The sequence below is a fragment of the Balaenoptera borealis genome (assembly GCF_965194805.1).
Source record: "Balaenoptera borealis genome assembly, chromosome: 5".
NCBI classification, from domain to species: Eukaryota; Metazoa; Chordata; class Mammalia; order Artiodactyla; family Balaenopteridae; genus Balaenoptera; species Balaenoptera borealis.
In genome coordinates, this window is record NC_138862.1 from 100363352 (window position 1) to 100383386 (window position 20035).

The 20035-nt window shown below is 35.3% G+C and overlaps 1 protein-coding gene across 4 annotated transcripts in view; it reads right to left on the reverse strand.

Moving 5' to 3' along the window:
- LOC309629759 (uncharacterized protein) overlaps nucleotides 1-20035 on the reverse strand; it is a 324290-nt gene that overhangs the window by 115832 nt on the left and 188423 nt on the right. The gene's annotated exons all lie outside the window — the stretch shown is intronic.

The window sequence follows — 20035 nt, forward strand, 5'->3', positions numbered from 1 at the left end:
TGATCCATAAAAGTAAAAATTGGTAAATTGGACTTTGATGAAATTAAAACCTTCTGAAAAGGTACTGTTAAGGGAAGGAAAAGAAGAGCCACAAACTGGGAAAAAAAATATCTCCAAAATACATACCTGATAAAGGGCTGTTATCCAAAATAAATGAAGAACTCTTAAAACTCAACAAAAAGAAAGCAAAATATACAATTTAAAAAATGGACAAAGATCTAAACAGACACTTCATCAAAGAATATATATCAATGGCAAATAAATGTATGAAAAGATATCATCTGTGATTAAGGAACTGCAAATTAAACTAACAGTGAGACACAACTACACATTACTAGAATGGCTAATACTTAAAAAATTTGACAATGCCAAATGTTGAAAAGATCATGGAACAATACTTTCATTGCTTTTGGGAATGCAAAGTGGTATATTCATTTTGGAATACAGTTTGACAGTTTTTGCAAAACCCTCACCATATCATTCAGTACTCACTCTCCCAGATATATCTACCCAAATTATTTGAAAATTTATGTATACATAAAAACATGCATACAAATGTTTATTGCAGATTTATTCATAATAACTGTAAAACTGGATTTAACCAAGATGTTATTCAATAGGTGAATAGGTCAACAAACTATGGTAAATCCATACAGTGGAACATTACTCAGCAATAAACTACAAGTGAGCTATCAGACCATGAAAAAATGTGGATGGACCTTAAATACATGTTTTTAAGTGAAAAAAGCCAGTCTGAAAAAGCTATATACTATATGATTCCAATTATACAACATACTGGACAATGCAAAACTACAGAGACAAAAAGATCAGTGGTTTCTAGGGGTTCTGAGGAAAAACACATTTAATAGGTGAAGCTCAAGGAATTTTTTAGGTAGTGATAATATTCTGTATGATATTGTAATGTCAGATATAAAATTATGTATATGTCAAAACCCACCAAAATTTAAAGCACAAAGGTGAACCTTAATGTATACAAATTAAAAAAAAGAAAACATTTAGGAGGTTGAGGAATCCCAGGAAGGAAGGCAGACTGATAAAGACTATTACAAGAGACAAAGAAGGACACTACATAATGATGAAGGGATCAACCCAAGAGGAAGATATAACAATTGTAAATATTTATGCACCCAACATAGGAGCACCTCAACACGTAAGGCAAATGCCAACATCCATAAAAAGGGAAATCAACAGAAACATAATAATAGTAGGGAACTTTAACACCCAACTTTCACCAATGGACAGACCGTCCAAAATGAAAATAAATAAGGAAACACAAGCTTTAAATGACACATTACACAAGATGAACTTAATTGATCTTTTATAGGACATTACATCCAAAAACAACAGAATACACTTTCTTGCCAAGTGCTCATGGAACATTCTCCAAGATAGATCCTATATTGGGTACAAATCAAGCCTCGGTAAATCTAAGAAAATTGAAATCATATCAAGGATCTCTTTCAACCACAACACTATGAGACAAGATATCAATAACAGGAAAAAACTATAAAAAATACAAACAAATGGAGGCTAAACAATACACTATTAAATAACCAAGAGATCACTGAAGAAATCAAAGAGGAAATAAAAAAATACCTAGGGACAAATGACAGTGAAAACACGACAACCCAAAACCTATGGGATGCAGCAAAAGCAGTTCTAAGAGGGAAGTTTATAGAACTACAATTCTACTTCAAGAAACAAGAAAAATCTCAAATGGACAACCTAACCTTACACCTAAAGCAATTAGAGAAAGAAGAACAGAAAACCCCAAAGTTAGCAGAAGGAAAGAAATCATAATGATCAGAGCAGAAATAAATGAAAAGAAATGAAGGAAACAATAGCAAAAATCAATAAAACTAAAAGCTGGTTCTTTGAGAAGATAAACAAAATTGATAAACCATTAGCCAGACTCATCAAAAAAAAAAGGGAGAAGACTCAAATCAATAGAATTAGAAATGAAAAAGGAGAAGTAACAACTGCCACTGCTGAAATACAAAGGATCATGAGGGATTACTACAAGCAACTCTATGCCAATAAAATGGACAACCTGGAAGAAATGGACAAATTTTTAGAAAGGAACAACCTTCCAGGACTGAACCAGGAAGAAATAGAAAATATGAACAGACTAATCACAAGCACTGAAACTGTGATTAAAAATCTTCCAACAAACAAAAGCCCAGGACCAGATGGCTTCACAGGTGAATTCTATCAAACATTTAGAGAAGAGCTAACACCTATCCTTCTCAAACTCTTCCAAAATACAGTAGAGGGAGGAACACTCCCAAACTCATTCTACGAGGCCACCAGCACCCTGACACAAAAACCAGACAAAGATGTCAGAAAAAAAAGAAAACTACAGGCCAATATCACTGATGAACATAGATGTAAAAATCCTCTACAAAATACAAGCAAACAGAATCCAACAGCACATTAAAAGGATCCTCCACCATGATCAAGTACGGTTTATCCCAGGAATGCAAGGATTCTTCAATACACACAAATTAATCAGTGTGATACATCATATTAACAAACTGAAGGATAAAAACCATATGGTAATCTCAATAGATGGAGAAAAAGCTTTCAATAAAACTCAACACCAATTTATGATAAAAACCCTCCTGAAAGTAGGCACAGAGGGAACTTACCTCAACGTAATAAAGGCCATATATGACAAACCCACAGCCAACATCATCCTCTATGGCGAAAAAATTAAGCATTTCCTCTAAGATCAGGAACAAGAAAAGGATGTCCACTCTCGCCACTATTATTCAACATAGTTTTGGAAGTGTTAGACACAACAATCAGAGAAAAAAAAAAAGAAATAAAAGAAATCCAAATCAGAAAAGAAGTAAAATAGTCACTGTTTGCAGATGACATGATACTATGCATAGAGAATCCTAAAGATGCTACCAGAAAACTACTAGAGCTAATCAATGAATTTGGTAAAGTAGCAGGGTACAAAATTAATGCACAGAAATCCCTTGCATTCCTATACACTAATGATGAAAAATCTGAAAGAGAAATTAAGGAAACACTCCCATTTACCACTGCAACAAAAAGAATAAAATACCTACGAATACACCTACCTAAGGAGACAAAAGACCTGCATGTAGAAAACTATGACACTGATGAGAGAAATTAAAGACAATACAAACAGATGGAGAGATATACCATGTTTTTGGATTGGAAGAATCAACATTGTGAAAATGATTATACTACCCAAAGCAATCTACAGAGTCAATGAAATCCGTATCAAACTACCAATGGCATTTTTCATAGAAGTAGAACAAAAATTTCACAATTTGTACAGAAACACAAAAGAGCCCGAATAGCCAAAGAAATCTTGAGAAAGAAAAACGGAGCTGGAGGAATCAGGCTCCCTGACTTCAGACTATACTAAAAAGATACAGTAATCAAGACAATATGGTACTGGCACAAAAACAGAAATACAGATCAATGGAACTGGATGGAAAGCCCAGAGATAAACCCACACACATATGGTCACCTCATCTTTGATAAAGGAAGAAAGAATATACAATGGAGAGAAGACAACCTCTTCAATAAATGGTGCTGGGAAACTGGACAGCTACATGTAAAAGAATGAAATTAGAATACTCCCTAACACCATGCACAAAAATAAACTCAAAATGGATTAGAGACCTAAATGTAAGACTGGACACTATAAAGCTCTTAGAGGAAAACATAGGGAAAACACTCTATGACATAAACCACAGCAAGATCCTTTTTGACCCACCTCCTAGAGAAATGGAATAAAAACAAAAATAAACAAATGGGACCTAATGAAACTTAAAAGCTTTTGCACAGTAAAGGAAACCATCAACAAGACGAAAAGGCAACCCTCAGAATGGGAGAAAATATTTGCAAATGAAGCAACTGACAAGGGATTAATTTCCAAAATATACAAACAGCTCATGCAGCTCAATATCAAAAAAACAAACAATGCAATCCAAAAATGGGCAGAAGACCTAAATAGACATTTCAGGAAAGAAGATATACAGATTGCCAACAAACACATGAAAGGATGTTCAACATCACTAATCATTGGAGAAATGCAAATCAAAACCACAGTGAGGTATCACCTCACACCAGTCAGAATGGCGATCATCAGAAAAATCTACAAACAATAAATGCTGGAGAGGCTGCGGAGAAAAGGATACCCTCTTGCACTGTTGGTGGGAATGTAAATTAATACTGCCACTATGGAGAACAGTATGGAAGTTCCTTAAAAATCTTTAAAATAGAATTACCATATGACCCAGCAATCCCACTATTGGGCATGTACCCAGCGAAAACCAAAATTCAGAGAGACGTATGCACCCCAATGTTCATTGCAGCAGTATTTACAATAGCCAGGTCATGAAAGCAACCTAAATGCCCATCGACAGATGAATGGATAAAGAAGATACAGTACAGGGCTTCCCTGGTGGCGCAGTGGTTGAGAATCTGCCTGCTAATGCAGGGGACACGGGTTCGAGCCCTGGTCTGGGAAGATCCCACATGCCACGGAGTGGCTGGGCCCGTGAGCCACAACTACTGAGCCTGTGCCCCGCAACGGGAGGGGCCGCGATAGTGAAAGGCCCGCGCACTGCGATGAAGAGCAGTACCCGCACCGCGATGAAGAGTGGCCCCCGCTTGCCGCAACTGGAGAAAGCCCTCGCACGAACCGAAGACCCAACACAGCCAAAAATATAATAATAAATAAATAAAGTAGCTATAAAAAAAAAAAAGAAGATGATACAGTACATATATACAATGGAATATTACTCAGCCATAAAAAAAACGAAATTAGGTCCCTTGTAGAGACATGGATGGACATGGAGACCGTCATATAGAGTGAAGTAAGTCAGAAAGAGAAAAACAAATACCGTATATTAACTCATATATGTGGAATCTAGAAAAATCGTACAGATGCAACAGTTTGCAAGGCAGAAATAGAGACACACATAGAGAACAAACATATGGACACCAAAAGGGGAAAGCGGGGCAGGGGGTGGTGATGGTGGTGGGATGAATTGAGAGACTGGGAGTGACATATATACACTAATATGTATAAAATAGATAACTAATAAGAAACTACTGCATAAAAAATAAATAAAATAAAGTTAAAAAAAAAAACCTAAAAATAGAGCTACCATATGAGCCAGCAATCCCACTACTGATCATATACCCTGAGAAAACCACAATTCAAAAAGACTCATGTACCACAATGTTCATTACAGCTCTATTTACAATAGCAAGGACATGGAAGCAACCTAAGTGTCCATCGACAGATGAATGGATAAAGAAGATGTGGCACATATATACAATGAAATATTACTCAGCCATAAAAAGACACGTAACTGAGTTATTTGTAGTGAAGTGGATGAACCTAGAGTCTCATACAGAGTGAAGTAAGTCAGAAAGAGAAAAACAAATACCATATGCAGACATGTATATATGGAATCTAAAAAAAGTGGTTCTAATGAAACTAGGGGCAGGACAGGAATGAAGACATAGACGTAGAGAATGGACTTGAGGACACGGGGAGGGGGAGGGTAAGCTGGGATAAAGTGAGAGAGTAGCATTGACATATATACACTCCCAAATGTAAAACTGATAGCTAGTGGGAAGCAGCTGCATAGCACAGGGAGATCAGCTCGGTGCTTTGTGACCACCTAGAGGGGTGGGATAGGGAAGGTGGGAGAGAGACTCAAGAGGGAGGGCATATGGGGATATATGTATACATATAGCTGATGCACTTTGTTATACAGCAGAAACTAACACAACATTGTAAAGCAATTATACTCCAAAAAAGATGTTAAAAAAATAAAAAGAGAGAACCTATTACAAATATATGAAACAACCTCACTAAAGGAGATGGGCAGAAAATGTGCTGGCCTACATACTCTGGAGATGATCTGAAGCTGTAAAACTAAAGGCATATGGGCTGCACAAAAGCACTACACTTTAGTTCTTATGCAGGTACCAGTTAATTTTGATACTTCTATACATATATTGGAATTGAATAATTAAGTGGATAGCAGATTGTGGAAGCCAGGTTTTTCACCATTGGAGTGGGAATTTATAGCTAATCAAGGGGAGAGAGCTAGAATAATCCTTGTGGTAATGGATTAGAATTGGAGTTATCCATATGAACTCATGTTTAATTAATATGGATACAGATAGCTGCATATAGAAATTACATATGCACACACGAGGTAATATATACACTTATATTTTCTCCCTTTATTGGCTGAAAAGGCCTGAAGGCAATAATAGCACCCAAGCATGAAGCACACATACTGCCCAGATCTTGGTTTCTAATATCATTCTACAATAAAAGGAACTAAGACTCTTTGAAGAAATGGCTGATTCTAGGACTGGAGCTGTAAAAAAATGAGCCTAGAGAATCTTGTAGTGCTAGAAAGTGAGAAGTACTCAAACCAAGCATTAATGGGGGTATGTCAAAAAGAACACACAAGAGCCAACTGAAAGAGCTCCCAATGGACAAAGCTTTTTTTAACAATAAAATATAAAAAATAGTATTGAATTTTAACCTAAAGTACAAAAAAAAAAAAAAGAGATTCCATACTGATAAAAAGAAGCGAAGGAATGTTTCAAGAGAGGATAATGAATGCATCTCTCATGAAAAATTCCAAGTAATTTATGTACAGAAACTACCCCCCTGAGAAGGGGAAGCATAACTCTCCATGCTCAAGCTGGGGCTGAGCACAGTGGCTTTTCCCCAAAGACCTAGAGGAAAGGGGGTAGGATGGGAGAGTAATTTTACAGTAGAGAAACTGACAAACACTACCTTAGCTAGGTGATAAACGTCAATACCAACAGTGATAAATCATGTGACAGCATGTACTCTTGACATGATGTGATGAAAATGGTATGTTACTTCTTAGGTAATAACTAAGGAAACCTGAAGAAAATATGGCCTTTAGTTAATAATAATATATCAATATTAGTTCATTAATTGTAATAAATGTGCCATACTAATGTGATATATTAAAATGGAAAACTGGGTGCAAGATATTTGAGAACTCACTGTAATATCTTTTCAATTTTTCTGTAAATCTAAAACTGTTCCAGAAAATAAAGTCTATTTCTAAAATTGAAAACTGAAAAAAAATGTTGTCACATTGTATTCAGAGTCAATCTCCTGAATACGTAAAAAGGATTCCTGGATATTTATTTAAAAAACAAAAAGACCAACAGTCCAATTTTTAAAAATAAGCAAAGGTTATGAACAGAAAAGGAAATACAAATTGGTCTTGAAGAAATGAAAAGATGCTCAACCTAATTCCTAGTAAGAAAAATTAATATTAACACTACAGTGAGATAGCATTTTTTTGTCCTATTTGGGGTTAAAATCTAAATGTTTGGCAACATACTCTGTTAGCAGGGCTATGGGGAAATAAGCACTCATACATTACTGGTGGAACTACACATTAAAAATCACTAAAGAGGGTAATTTGGTAACATCTATCAAAATCACGAAGGCATTTACATTTTTACTCAGTAATCTGACTTCTAAGAATTTATCTTATAGATATACTTGCAAATATTTTTCTGTCCAAGATTATTTACTGCAGCACTGGTTTTAATAAAAAGAAAAGTTTGGAAGCAACATGATTTTGCATTAGTAGAGTACTGGATAAATAAGTTATGGTTCATTGAGGCAACATTCATAAACATGGCTTCTTCAGCTATAAATGGGAATGAAATAAACATACATTTCCTAGTGTGGCTTTGAAGAATATGCCATTACATATGTCTTAATATATGTAAAGCACTTAAAACATTTAAAATAGTGCCTCGTGCATGCTAATTGCCATAAAAATGATGACTACTATTATGAGTCTTCTGTAAAAAAGAATTGAAGACATTCTCTGTAATTTGACATTGTGTGACCTCCAAGATATAATGTTAAGTTAAAACAAAGTATCTGTAAAACAGTGTGTGGCCATCATTAATGTGTGAAGGGAAAAAAGAATATATATTAATTTGTACTTTTTGGTATTTACATAAAGAAAATCTAGAAGCAGGCACACACACATACACAAATGTGGTTATCTACAGGTAAGGGGAAGGAGACTTGTAGAGGCAAAGTGGGAGAATTTTTACTGTATAGCTTTTCATAATGCTTTGATTTTTAAAAACAACTACTTGAATGCATTATCTATTGAAAATATATTAAATTCAAAATATAAATGGTTATAAATAAATCATTATTTATATATATGTATGACCATTATATATATGTAAATATATATAAGGTAGAGAGCAATAAAGGGTTAGACACCTGAAATGCTGTATCTGATTTAATATTTATATCTATCCAATGAGATAGGTTCTGTTTTCCCCAATATGCTGAAAAACTGAGATACAGAGAATTAAGAAACTTTTCTAATGTTACAAAAATAGATTAGTGTTCAAGTCCAAATCTCTCTGACTTCAAAGTATATGTTCTTAACCAGCATCCTCTTCCACCGGTTTGAAAGGCACACGTATAACAACTCCGTATGATGCATAGCATAACAAAAAAATGCTCTGGGGAGCCAAGTGCAGATCCTAGTTCTGCTACCTCCCTGGGCTTCTCTTTTCTCATCATGATAGTGGAAGTTTTGGGGTAGCAGATCCCTAAGCCTCCTTCTACCCATAATATATTATAAACTCTGTTACCTCTTTAAAAATAAATTCCCTGGTACAAGTCTTCTGTAGAGAACATTAAACACTAACCTATTTTGGACTATATAATGTCATGGTTATGTTAAATATTATTAAGTATTAAAATTTAATATTACATATTATATATTTCTTAATTTTTAACTAATTAGATTCTCAATTACTATTAAACAATTAAATTTTTAATGCATATTTCTAAACTGACGTGAAAATATTTTGTTATATTTCTTAAAATATTGATAATATTTCAAATTGAATTAAATATATAATTTAAATTCTACTTAATATTAATTATAAATTATCTGGTATTATTAATGGCAACATCCTTGGTAGTTAATTCTAGTTACTTAGAATCTTAAAGATTTCTGTGGACTATGAATTTATTCTGAAACACAGGCCAATATTTCTCATTCAAGATGTACTTTTTAAAAATGTAGGTTCTGGGCTTCCCTGGTGGGGCAGTGGTTAAGAATCTGCCTGCCAATGCAGGGGACATGGGTTCAAGCCCTGGTCAGGGAAGATCCCACATGCCGCAGAGCCACCAAGCCCATGTGCCACAACTACAGAGCCTGCGCTCTAGAGCCTGCGCGACACAACTACTGAGCCCACGTGCCACAACTACTGAAGCCCGTGCACCTAGAGCCTGTGCTCCGCATCAAGAGAAGCAACCACAATGAGAAGCCTGCACACCCCAAGGAATAGTAGACCCCGCTCACCGCAACTACAGAAAGCCTGCACGCAGCAACAAAGACCCAACTCAGCCATAGAAAAATAAATAAATAAATTTTTAAAATAAATAAATAAATTGATTAATTAATTAAATAAAAATGTAGGTTCTGAGTTGTAACTCCGGAAGATTTTTGTCAGTAGGGCTAGGGACAGGACTGAGGAATTTTTTTAACAAGTGATTAATGTCTGTAGTCCTCAGAACAGACTTTGAGAAACAGTGTCATAGAATGCCTCAAAGGAGGAAGCAAAATTCTCCCCTCAAGCCCAACAAACAATTGATGTAATCTCACTTCAATATATAGGTTTATGATTGTGTCACATAACATTTTTGCTAATATTATGGTGTCACACCTAAAAACAAAGTATTAATATTGAACTAGACATTAATATTTATCAAACAAGTTCCCTGAATATGATTCTCCCTGGCCAGGCTAATATTTGTTTAAAGAAAAGCCTTGCTACTTTTTTCTTATATGAGAGGGACCTTTTTATAAAAAAATGGTCATTGATTTTTGTTTTGGTTGTTATTTTCAGTTGAAAGACAGATGAGGAATCATACTGGATTGAGTGCAGTTTCTGAATTCAATAGTGTAATAAATCAGATAAAAGAGACAAAATAAAGATTTCCATTTCTCAGCAGAGATACATAAAACTGGGTATTCGAAACACCATAGTATATCATGTCAAATTTAATCCACAAGGAATAGTGATCTCCATTCATATTTTCTATCTTGTCTGCTATTTGATGGAGCTAGTAGATAGTAAAATATGTCTAATAATGCCATCAACTACTGAGACATTAAAAAGAAAACTTTGTAAAATTGAAATATATGTAAACTCTCATGACTGTCTGCTTTGTTGCTTTAAGATTTGAGCCTTAATCTTTCCCAAGGTTGCTGAGTATACTGTATACTGCCTTTAAACTTTCAATTGTATTCCTAATAAGAGAAAAAGGAAATGACTCACATTTTAAAAATGTATTTTCAATAACTGAAATTAGCTTCCTTGAATTTATACCTATACTATATTTAGGTTTACCAATATTCTAAATCCCTCCCTTTGCCAGCAACTTCAAAATGTGAGTTCAGGACTTCCCTGGTGGCACAGTGGTTAAGAATCCTCCTGCCAATGCAGGGGACACGGGTTCAAGCCCTGGTCCGGGAAGTTCCCACACGCCACAGAGCAACTAAGCCCGTGTGCCACAACTACTGAGCCTGCGCTCTAGAGTCCACGAGCCACAACTACTGAGCCGGCGTGGCACAACTACTGAAGCCCACATGCCTAGAGCCCGTGCTCTGCAACAAGAGAAGCCACCGCAATGAGAAGCCCGTGTACTGCAATGAAGAGTAGCCCCCGCTCGTCGCAACTAGAGAAAGCCCATGCGCAGCAACGAAGACTCAACACAGCCAAAAATAAATAAATTTAAAAAAAAAAATGTGAGTTGAGACTTAGAGGTGGATTAAAGAGCAATCCTAGGTATTATATAATGTTGGAAAAATTAACTTTATGAGATTTTAACACTTTTAATTTTCAGTTTTTATTTAACTCCTATCAGTTGTAGATAACTCCTGGCATATAGTATTCTTGAAACAATAGTAATGGTAATGATAATAATAGTAATGATGATTTGAGTATTGTTTTAATATTATTTACAATAATATTATTAGTATTACTACTCTACAACAAAAATAACAATGCAACAACAGGAAGAATTTCAACCAAAATATGATTGAAAGCAATTTAAATCTTTAATGCAGTTTCTGAAGAAAACACCAATGGAGGTTTTTTTTAATGTAGGGCAACACGACATAAAATTCCTTCGTCTTTTTATCTTACCCTCATAAGCAGGATACAGTCTCCTCAAAATTCTCTTTTCCTCTCAAAATAACCTCAAAGGAACATTATCCCAATCCACCTTGTGTAGATTCTTATTTTTCTAGCCACTTTCCCCTTTCTCTATCTGACTATGGTGATGATGGTTATGATTTTCTCCCACTATTACCTCTCGTACAAGTCCAGGTATTACTCTGATGCAGACATGCCTGGAGCTAATCAAGTAAAGATGCAACTCTCCAGCTCCCTCCAGGGCAGTCCTTTGTGTGGTGGGGCAAGCTAACAGGAGTTCCTGGTGGTAAAGAAAAGAAATGATAGAAAAGCCTGAATAGATAAAGGCAAAATTCTCCTTTGTGACCATGGGAAGGAATAAAGCATTGAGTACACATGTACAAGACTTATTCTCTGTCTTCTTTTCACCAAGTCAAATCTCTGTAGTATTCCATACAGAGGAATAAAATGCCAGTCAGTGACAGTGATCCTTTGTATCCCTAGTCCAACACCAACTCTTTTAATCTTTTTCTATGTGTAGGGTAGGATTCCTTTCTGATAACCGAGGGATGATGTGTGACTTTCCTTGGCTGAGTATATCCATCATGAACTCTTCTGGCTAATCTAATCAATTCCCAGGAAACAAGCACTTGGAAGTTAGTATTCAATAACTGTCAGTCACTAGTGCTATGCTCCTGGCTAGAAGAGGAAGATGGAATATTTGCTATGTCCTGTCCTTCATGTGTGAGTTCAACCACAAGATGTCCCTTAGTGTCTTAGATGAAGTCAACCCCTAATTGTCCAGGCAGACATAAGATTCTGAATTAGTTTTATCTATCCATTCTGCAATCTGCAAAATACCAAAGAACAGCAATCATTTGTGTGACTGACCTCAACACGATCTCTGATCTCAACACTAGACTGCCTTCCAGGTGATGTTTTGTAAACTGGAGTTGTGGAAAAAAAAGAAAAATAGTCATTTAACTGAAACTTGTCCAGCATATTTTTTAACAATGTTGACTAAAAGAGAAAATATGAGTACACTGCATGTATTAAGTGTAAAATTGTTTAGTGGATGTTTTCTTTCAATTGTTTGTGCATATATATATAATGATTGTCTGTGCACAATGGATCCCAACATAAAATGTATTTCTTATGTGGGTCATAATCTAAAAAGTATGAAAGGGTGTAAGGGGTCTTATGATTGGGTTTGAATGATTCATATTTCCCACTTCAATGGGAAAGGTCTATAACCAAAAAGCTATGACAAAATTTTTCACTTCTGGTTCCCTTGGTCTATTCAGATTTATCTTTTCTGAGCTTCAATGGTTGACTGTACTCTCTTTCTCTCTCTCTCTTTCTCTCTCCCTGCCTTTCTCCCTCTCCCTCTCTTCCTCTCTCTTTTTCCATAGACTTTATTTTTTAGAACAGTTTTAGGTTCACTGCAAAATTGACTGGAAAATACAGAGAGTTCCTTTACAGCCCTCTTCCATACATGCAAAACCTCTCTCACTATCAACACCCCCCACCATAGTGAAGTATTTGTTTCAATCAATGAACCTATATTGACACATCATTATCACCCAAAATCCATAATTTACATTAGAATATACTCTTGGAGTTGTACATTTTATGGGTTTTGACAAATGTATAATGCCATGTATCCACCATTATATTATCATAAAGATTAGTTTCACTAACTTAAAAATGCCCTGTACTCTACTTATTCATCCTTTCCTCCCCTCCACCCCTGGCAATCACTAATATTTTTACCATCTCTATAGTTTTGCCTTTTCCAGAATGTCATTCAGTTGGAATAACAGAGTGTGTACCTGTTCAGGTTGACTTCTTTCACTTAGTAATATGCATTTAAGGTTCCTAAAAGTTTTTTCATGGCTTGACAGCACTGTGGTACAAGTAGACAATGAATTATTTTGTCCATTCATCTACTGAAGGACATCTTGGTTGCTTCCATGTTTTGGAAATTATGAATAATGCCACTATAAACATCTGTGTACAGGTTTTTGTGTGAACATAAGTTTTGAACTCATTCAACTCCTTGGTAAATACCAAGGAACATGATTGCTGGATCATTTGGTAGGTGTATGTTTATTTTGCGAGAAACTGCAGGGGCTTCCCTGGTGGCGCAGTGGTTAAGAATCCACCTGCCAGTGCAGGGGACATGGGTTCGAGCCCTGGTCCAGGAATTTCCTACGTGCCGCGGAGTAACTAAGTCCGTGTGCCACACCTACTGAAGTCTGCGTGCCACACCTACTGAAGCCCGCGTGCCTGGAGCCCATGCTCCGTAACAAGAGAAACCACTGCAATGAGAAGCTCGCACACTGCAACAAGGAGTAGCCCCTGCTCGCCGCAACTAGAGAAAAAGCCTGTGCGCAGCAACAAAGACCCAACACAGCCAAAAATAAATAAACTTATAAAAAAAAAAAAGAAACTGCCCAACTCTCTTCCAAAATGGCTGTACTATTTTGCATTCTCACAAGCAATGAATGAGAGTTTCTGTTGCTCACATCCTCACCAGCAATTGGTGTTGTCAGTGTCCCAGGTTTTGGCCATTCTAATAGGTGTGTAGTGATATCTCATTTTAACCTGCATTTCCCTGATGGCACATGATGTGGACCATCTTTTCATATGCTGATCTGCCATATGTTTATCTTCTTTAGTGAGGTGTCTGTTTAGGTCTTTTGCCCAGTTAAAAAAAATTGGTTGTTCATTTTCTTATTGTTGAATTTTTAAGACTTCTTTGTATATTTCAGATAACAGTCCATTAGCAGATATGTGTTTTGCAAATGTTTTCTCCCAGTCTGTGAGCTGCCTTCTCATACTCTTGATAGACGTCTCTTTTGGTTCCCAGCAAAAATCAGTTTCTCCAAAAGTAAGGTTTCCAGAAACTGCTAAAGTTGATGAAGTAGCCTAAGGGATATTTTTCTTTTTCTTTTTTAAAAAAATTGTGACTATAAGTTGTTCAGCATTGGTGTCATTGATGTCCAAATGTTTGTAATTCTTCCAGCTGTGCTCTAACCATCTGTGCCCACACTTGCCAGGTCCCTTACATGGATAGGCCACTGTAGAAGGCAGTCCTTTCATGCTGAATACATATATGAACATTTTCCCTCTTTCTGTTGACGTCTGGTTATGAATTCAACATATATACTTCAGGTACTCATCACTCTGTTGAGTGATCTTTTTAAGTGCAGAGTCTGTAAGCCTTTTCAATTCTGTTCTTTTGATCACTGAACTCCCAGTGACAGAAAATAAGCAGTAAAAATGGGCAGCGAGAAATACAGATCTGAAAATTTTATTTCTTAAAAAAGAGGCTTGGGAATTCTCTATGAATTTAATTATCTATATTTATTATAACTTAACCTACAGGGAGAAATTTGAATACATTATCTCATCTGTTCTCAAATTATTCTAGTATATTAAAGGTTTAAACAATATACCTAAGCTATTTGTTATATTATTTCTCCATTTTAAAAAAATTGACAAAATTATCTTGCATATGTATGTTTTAAAATTGTCACCTTAAAAGTCTTTTAACAGTAGGCATGGAACAAATATAAAATATATGATGTATTATAAACTAAAGAGGTATTTTTCAGTTTTTCTTTGATAATTTTTGTCACTTATTGGATACTTTTAATTATTTTGGCCAATAGGATTCATTTTGTAAATGAAACAATCATGTTCACAATGAATTAACTAATTTATAGTAAAAGTATTTATCCCAAGTAAAGTTATTACAATCATTGTAACGGACTTGGTCATGTGCAATCTGCATTCAATCATATTTTAACCTATAATGCTAATAAATTTTTTTTATAAATTATAATTAATAGTGTTCTGAGCACATTTAAACATAATGACAAGTTATGTCAAGTGAGTTTAGAAAAGTTAATGGTATGTCATGATAATGGTATTTCAGGATAACATTAACTTATATTTAACCTTTGGTGATTATTTAATAAGAATATATTATGACAAAAATAAAATGTACTAATAAACACTATAGCCATTGAATGTTTATATGCAATATTTTAAATAATGTGTCTATAATTAGTAATAAAGAGGAAATAATAAAACTAGAACACATTTTATTTCTCAGATGTGTTTTCTACTATAGTTGTTTAAAATAATAATGAAAAAAGATCCAAAGACACAGAAGTATACTGAAACTGTTTTTATTTCCCATAAAACTTGTATTATTTAATTGTGATCAGGGAAAGTAAATCCCAGCCTTGAATTATGTTATCTTGACTAAAGCTCTTCCACATTTTGGTTTAGCCCAATTTAACTATTTAGCTGTTAGGAGATAAAAACTCCAGTTCACTTTATATATTCTTAAGAAATAAAGTTTACTATTTGTACCACAGAAACAACAACCTGTACTCAAGTAAACTTGTGGTAAACAAGTTTATTACTTGTTTACCACAGACACAACAAAGAAGAGATTTACCATACTGCACAAGGAACAAGACAAGTTCCATATGTATAGTATAGTTAAGTGTAGTTTCTATTAATCGCACACTGAAATGTTACTCTGGAGGGTCACGTCTTAAACCAGCATGTAGAATATTTCAATGTACCTTGTAAAACTTATCTCTCAGATTTTAATCCCTTACCTAGTAATTGACTTTATAAGTCACACAGTGATAGGGGCCATTAAATCGGCCAAGAGGAAAGGAGAAATTTTTTTAAAAAAGCATCTATTTAAAAACTCTTATATGGTGATTACCTTCCTTTTTTCAAATTAAACATAATGACAATGCCATTAGTAAGATATCTACATTTTTTGGTACAATATCAGAGTTACAATGCTAAGACTGACCTGAGTATATCAAGAATTATGTGGAATTTTGATGCTTTTTTTCATAATTTCAGCTGAATTAAATGAACTTTTGTTAAAACATATTAGATCTTTCAATTACCACTTGAGTGCTCTTGACATCAAAAAACTGATCACGGATGGGCTGAACCACAGGAAAAGGAGATTCTATTACACATAATTAACCAATTTGAGACAAGGAAGATAATTTGCTACGAATGCTAAAAGCGATTAGGAAATTTATGAATAATGATCAATAATGGAATGCTCTTTTAAAAAATATGAATATGATTTCATGGTAGTTGATAATATAATAAATAATAGGCCACAAAACTTATTACAAAAAAAAACCTCAAAATAAATAACTGAGCTTAAGAAAACACTACAAAAAAACAATAAATTAGAGAAATGGGAATAAAAGATAAAAAGACTACTTTGTGCAGTAGAGACTATGTGTTCTTTACACATTTATAAAGTGATTCCCTAACTCTACAAACATTAATCAAGGAAAAGCAAAGCATATTGTGGATACAAATATTTAGGCTACGCACTGTGTTATTACAGAGAATAAAAAGAACCAAGTAAAATTTTTCTCCTTAAATGTTCCCTTCTTTATAATACTTAAGAAAATTAGAAATTTTGCATAAGAATTGGATATTGTTAATCTGATATTTCTCATTTTACAGATAAAGAAATGGAGATCCTGAGAAGGTGATTATTTTCAGAATGATGGGGCATTGTGGTTAAGAAGGTAGATTCTATGGTCAAACAACCTGGCTTTAAATCCAAGATCCTTAGTTTATGAGCTGAGAAACTATTGATAGATTTCTTTAAATTTCTTTAAGTTTATTTCCTCATCTGTAAAATGATAGGCAATAATAGTATTTTTCACATTGGGAATGTGAAATCAAATAAAATTATTAAGGCAAAATATTCAGTACTTAGTACAATGTCCTGCCAGGTTTAACTGTTTAGCAAATGTTAGCTATGGTAGTAGTCACAGTAATTAATATTAGGATTAATATCATTATGATTTATCACTATTATTATCACTATCAGAACAAGAGTCAGGTTCTCCTAATGCCAAAGCCATTAAATTGGTAACTCAGTATTAACTTTGTAATTAGTCTCAGTGGATACTTCCCATGATTAAAAAATCTATGGTCCCTGAAGAAAACATCTCAGTTTCTAGGACTGCCCTGGTGGTCTAGTGGTTAAGACTCTGCACTTTCACTGCCAAGGGTGAGGGTTTGATCCCTGATTGGGGAACAAAGAGCCCACAAGCCACGTGACAAGGCAAAAACAAAACAAAAAAATTGATTTTTGACAGACGTGTCCCACACGATGTAATCTTTTACCTTAAAACTGTTAGAGGGACTTCCCTGGTGGCGCAGTGGTTAAGAATCCGCCTGCCAATTCAGGGGACACAGGTTCAAGCCCTGGTCCGGGAAGATTCCACATGTGGTGGAGCAACTCAGCCTATGCACCACAACTACTGAGTCTGCGCTCCAGAGCCCACAAGCCACAACTCCTGAGCCCGTATGCCACAACTACTGAAGTCCACACGCCTAGAGCCCGTGCTCTGCAACAAGAGAAGCCGCTGTAATGAGAAGGTCATGGGCAGCAATGAAGACCCAACACAACCAAAAAAAAACAAAAAACAAAAAAACTGTTAGAGACAGTGTTACTGTCCTCCAGTGGGTGTGGAGCCAACAGAGCAACCAAGCCAAAGCACAAAAGAAGGAAGGGTTTGTTTATTTATTTACTTTTGGGCCTGTCATGTGGCTTGCCAGATCTTAGTTCCCTGACCAGGGATCCAACTCCGGGCCCCCAGCAGTTGAAAGCCTGGAATCCTAACCACTGGACCACCAGGGAATTCCCAGGAAGGACTTATTACTTGCAGCAAGTTAAGGAGGACACTGGGGATCTTTCCCAATGCAGTGTCTCCCCAACAGCAAAATTGGCAAAGTTATTGTTTGGAGGGGGCCTCGAGGCATGCGGGATTTTATTTCCCCCAATGAGGGATGGAACCCATGCTCCCTGCAGTGGAAGCTCAGAGTCTTAACTACTGGACCACCAGGGAAGTCCAAGGGGATATTTTAAGCTAAAAGTACATGCCTATTCATGAAGGGGCTTGGGCTTTCAGTGGAGTCCAAACTTTAGTTGATTGAAGTCAGGAGGGTCAGAAAGGTCATCATCAACATCCCTTAGGTTCTAGTTGATCTGGTGGTTGAATGCTTCAGGCTAATCTTTACTCTTGAAACATAACTGGGAGTCATTACAACTGATATATTATCTTTGCTATTGTTACTTCTCTTGCCTGATAGCAGGCTATGTTTCTGCATTCCTTTATTCCCTTAAGATCTTTAATTCCTGAGACCTCTACAAGGGCAAGCATTGTGGCCAGGCTTAGATCACAAAATGGCTAAGGCAAAAATGGTTTCTCATATGTCAAGAAAGCCATTCCTGGACTTCCCTGGTGGTGCAGTGGTTAAGAATCTGCCTGCCAATGCAGGGGACACGGGTTCAAGCCCTAGTCCGGGAAGATCCCACATGCCATGGAGCAAGTAAGTCCGTGCACCACAACTACTGAGCCTGCGAGCCACAACTACTGAAGCCCGCACACCTAGAGCCTGTGCTCCACAACAAGAGAAGCCACCACAATGAGAAGCCCACATACCGCATTGAAGAGTAGCCCCCACTTGCTGCAACTAGAGAAAGCCCGCGTGCAACAATGAAGACCCAACACAGCCAAAAATAAATAAATTAATTAATTAGTTTAAAAAAAATCTATGGTCCTTTCATATGTTAACAAAATCACTAAATATTTCTTTTTATTCTTCTCTGATTCTGGTAAATTGGTTATTTCAAGGGTTTATATTTTAACAATTGTGGCCTCTATCTGAAATATTGATGCAGTCAGCACTTAGTCAAAAGAAATATGCCTAATTTTTTTCGACGGATTAAGTTGTTGCAATTAAGTAACTTATGCCATAATAACACCATCCAGGAGGATCCATGGAGCTTTTCTTCAAGCAAGGTCAAATGCACTTTATTACATTTATATAAGCTTCAAGTATATATTTTTTCTTAAAGAAATGAATAAGTCTAATACAGACAGATGGTAGGTAGATAAATATATAGGTAGATAGGGATGGACAGATGGGTAGATGGATAGATGGACAGACAAGCTGATATTAGATGGATGGATAAAGAGATATAGAAGGTCACCATCCAAATTATGACTTATCCATGTTTACAAGGACAAAGTCACAAGTGCTGATGAAGCCACCATACCTTCACTATTGCCACTAAGGGATTTTACATATATATAGATATATATATATATATATATAGATATATATATATATATATATTCTAAGGAATAGTTTTTTGAAGGAACCATTATTGTAAACAGTGAGATGTAGGAAGAATTTACTTTAAAATAGATAATAAAATGGATAAATTTGAATTATGAGCATAAAGAAGTTAAATTGTTAGACAATTATTATTGTGCTATTATTGAGTATTAATAATGCTATTATATAATTAGCATTATAAATAGCATATTATTATGCTATTTATGAGCATAAAGAAGTTAAATTGTTAGACAAAAATAAAAAATAAATCCTAATTTCTAAGAAGAAAGACTAGATTCTGTGGTCACAGTCTTTTGTTTCACATATTTAAATTTAAATTAGACATATTTACTATCAAAATTTGGTACTTCTAAATTCTGGATTTTTAAAACAGAATGTTAAGATTCATATATCATTTATATGGCAAATAATATTTGAAATTCATAACAACAATTATACAAATGCCTTTTAAGTGTATACTTTGTAACATTATGTATGCAATACACTATCAATATTTATGGAATTTAATAATGATTGATATTTAATCCAGAGTTTCATTTAT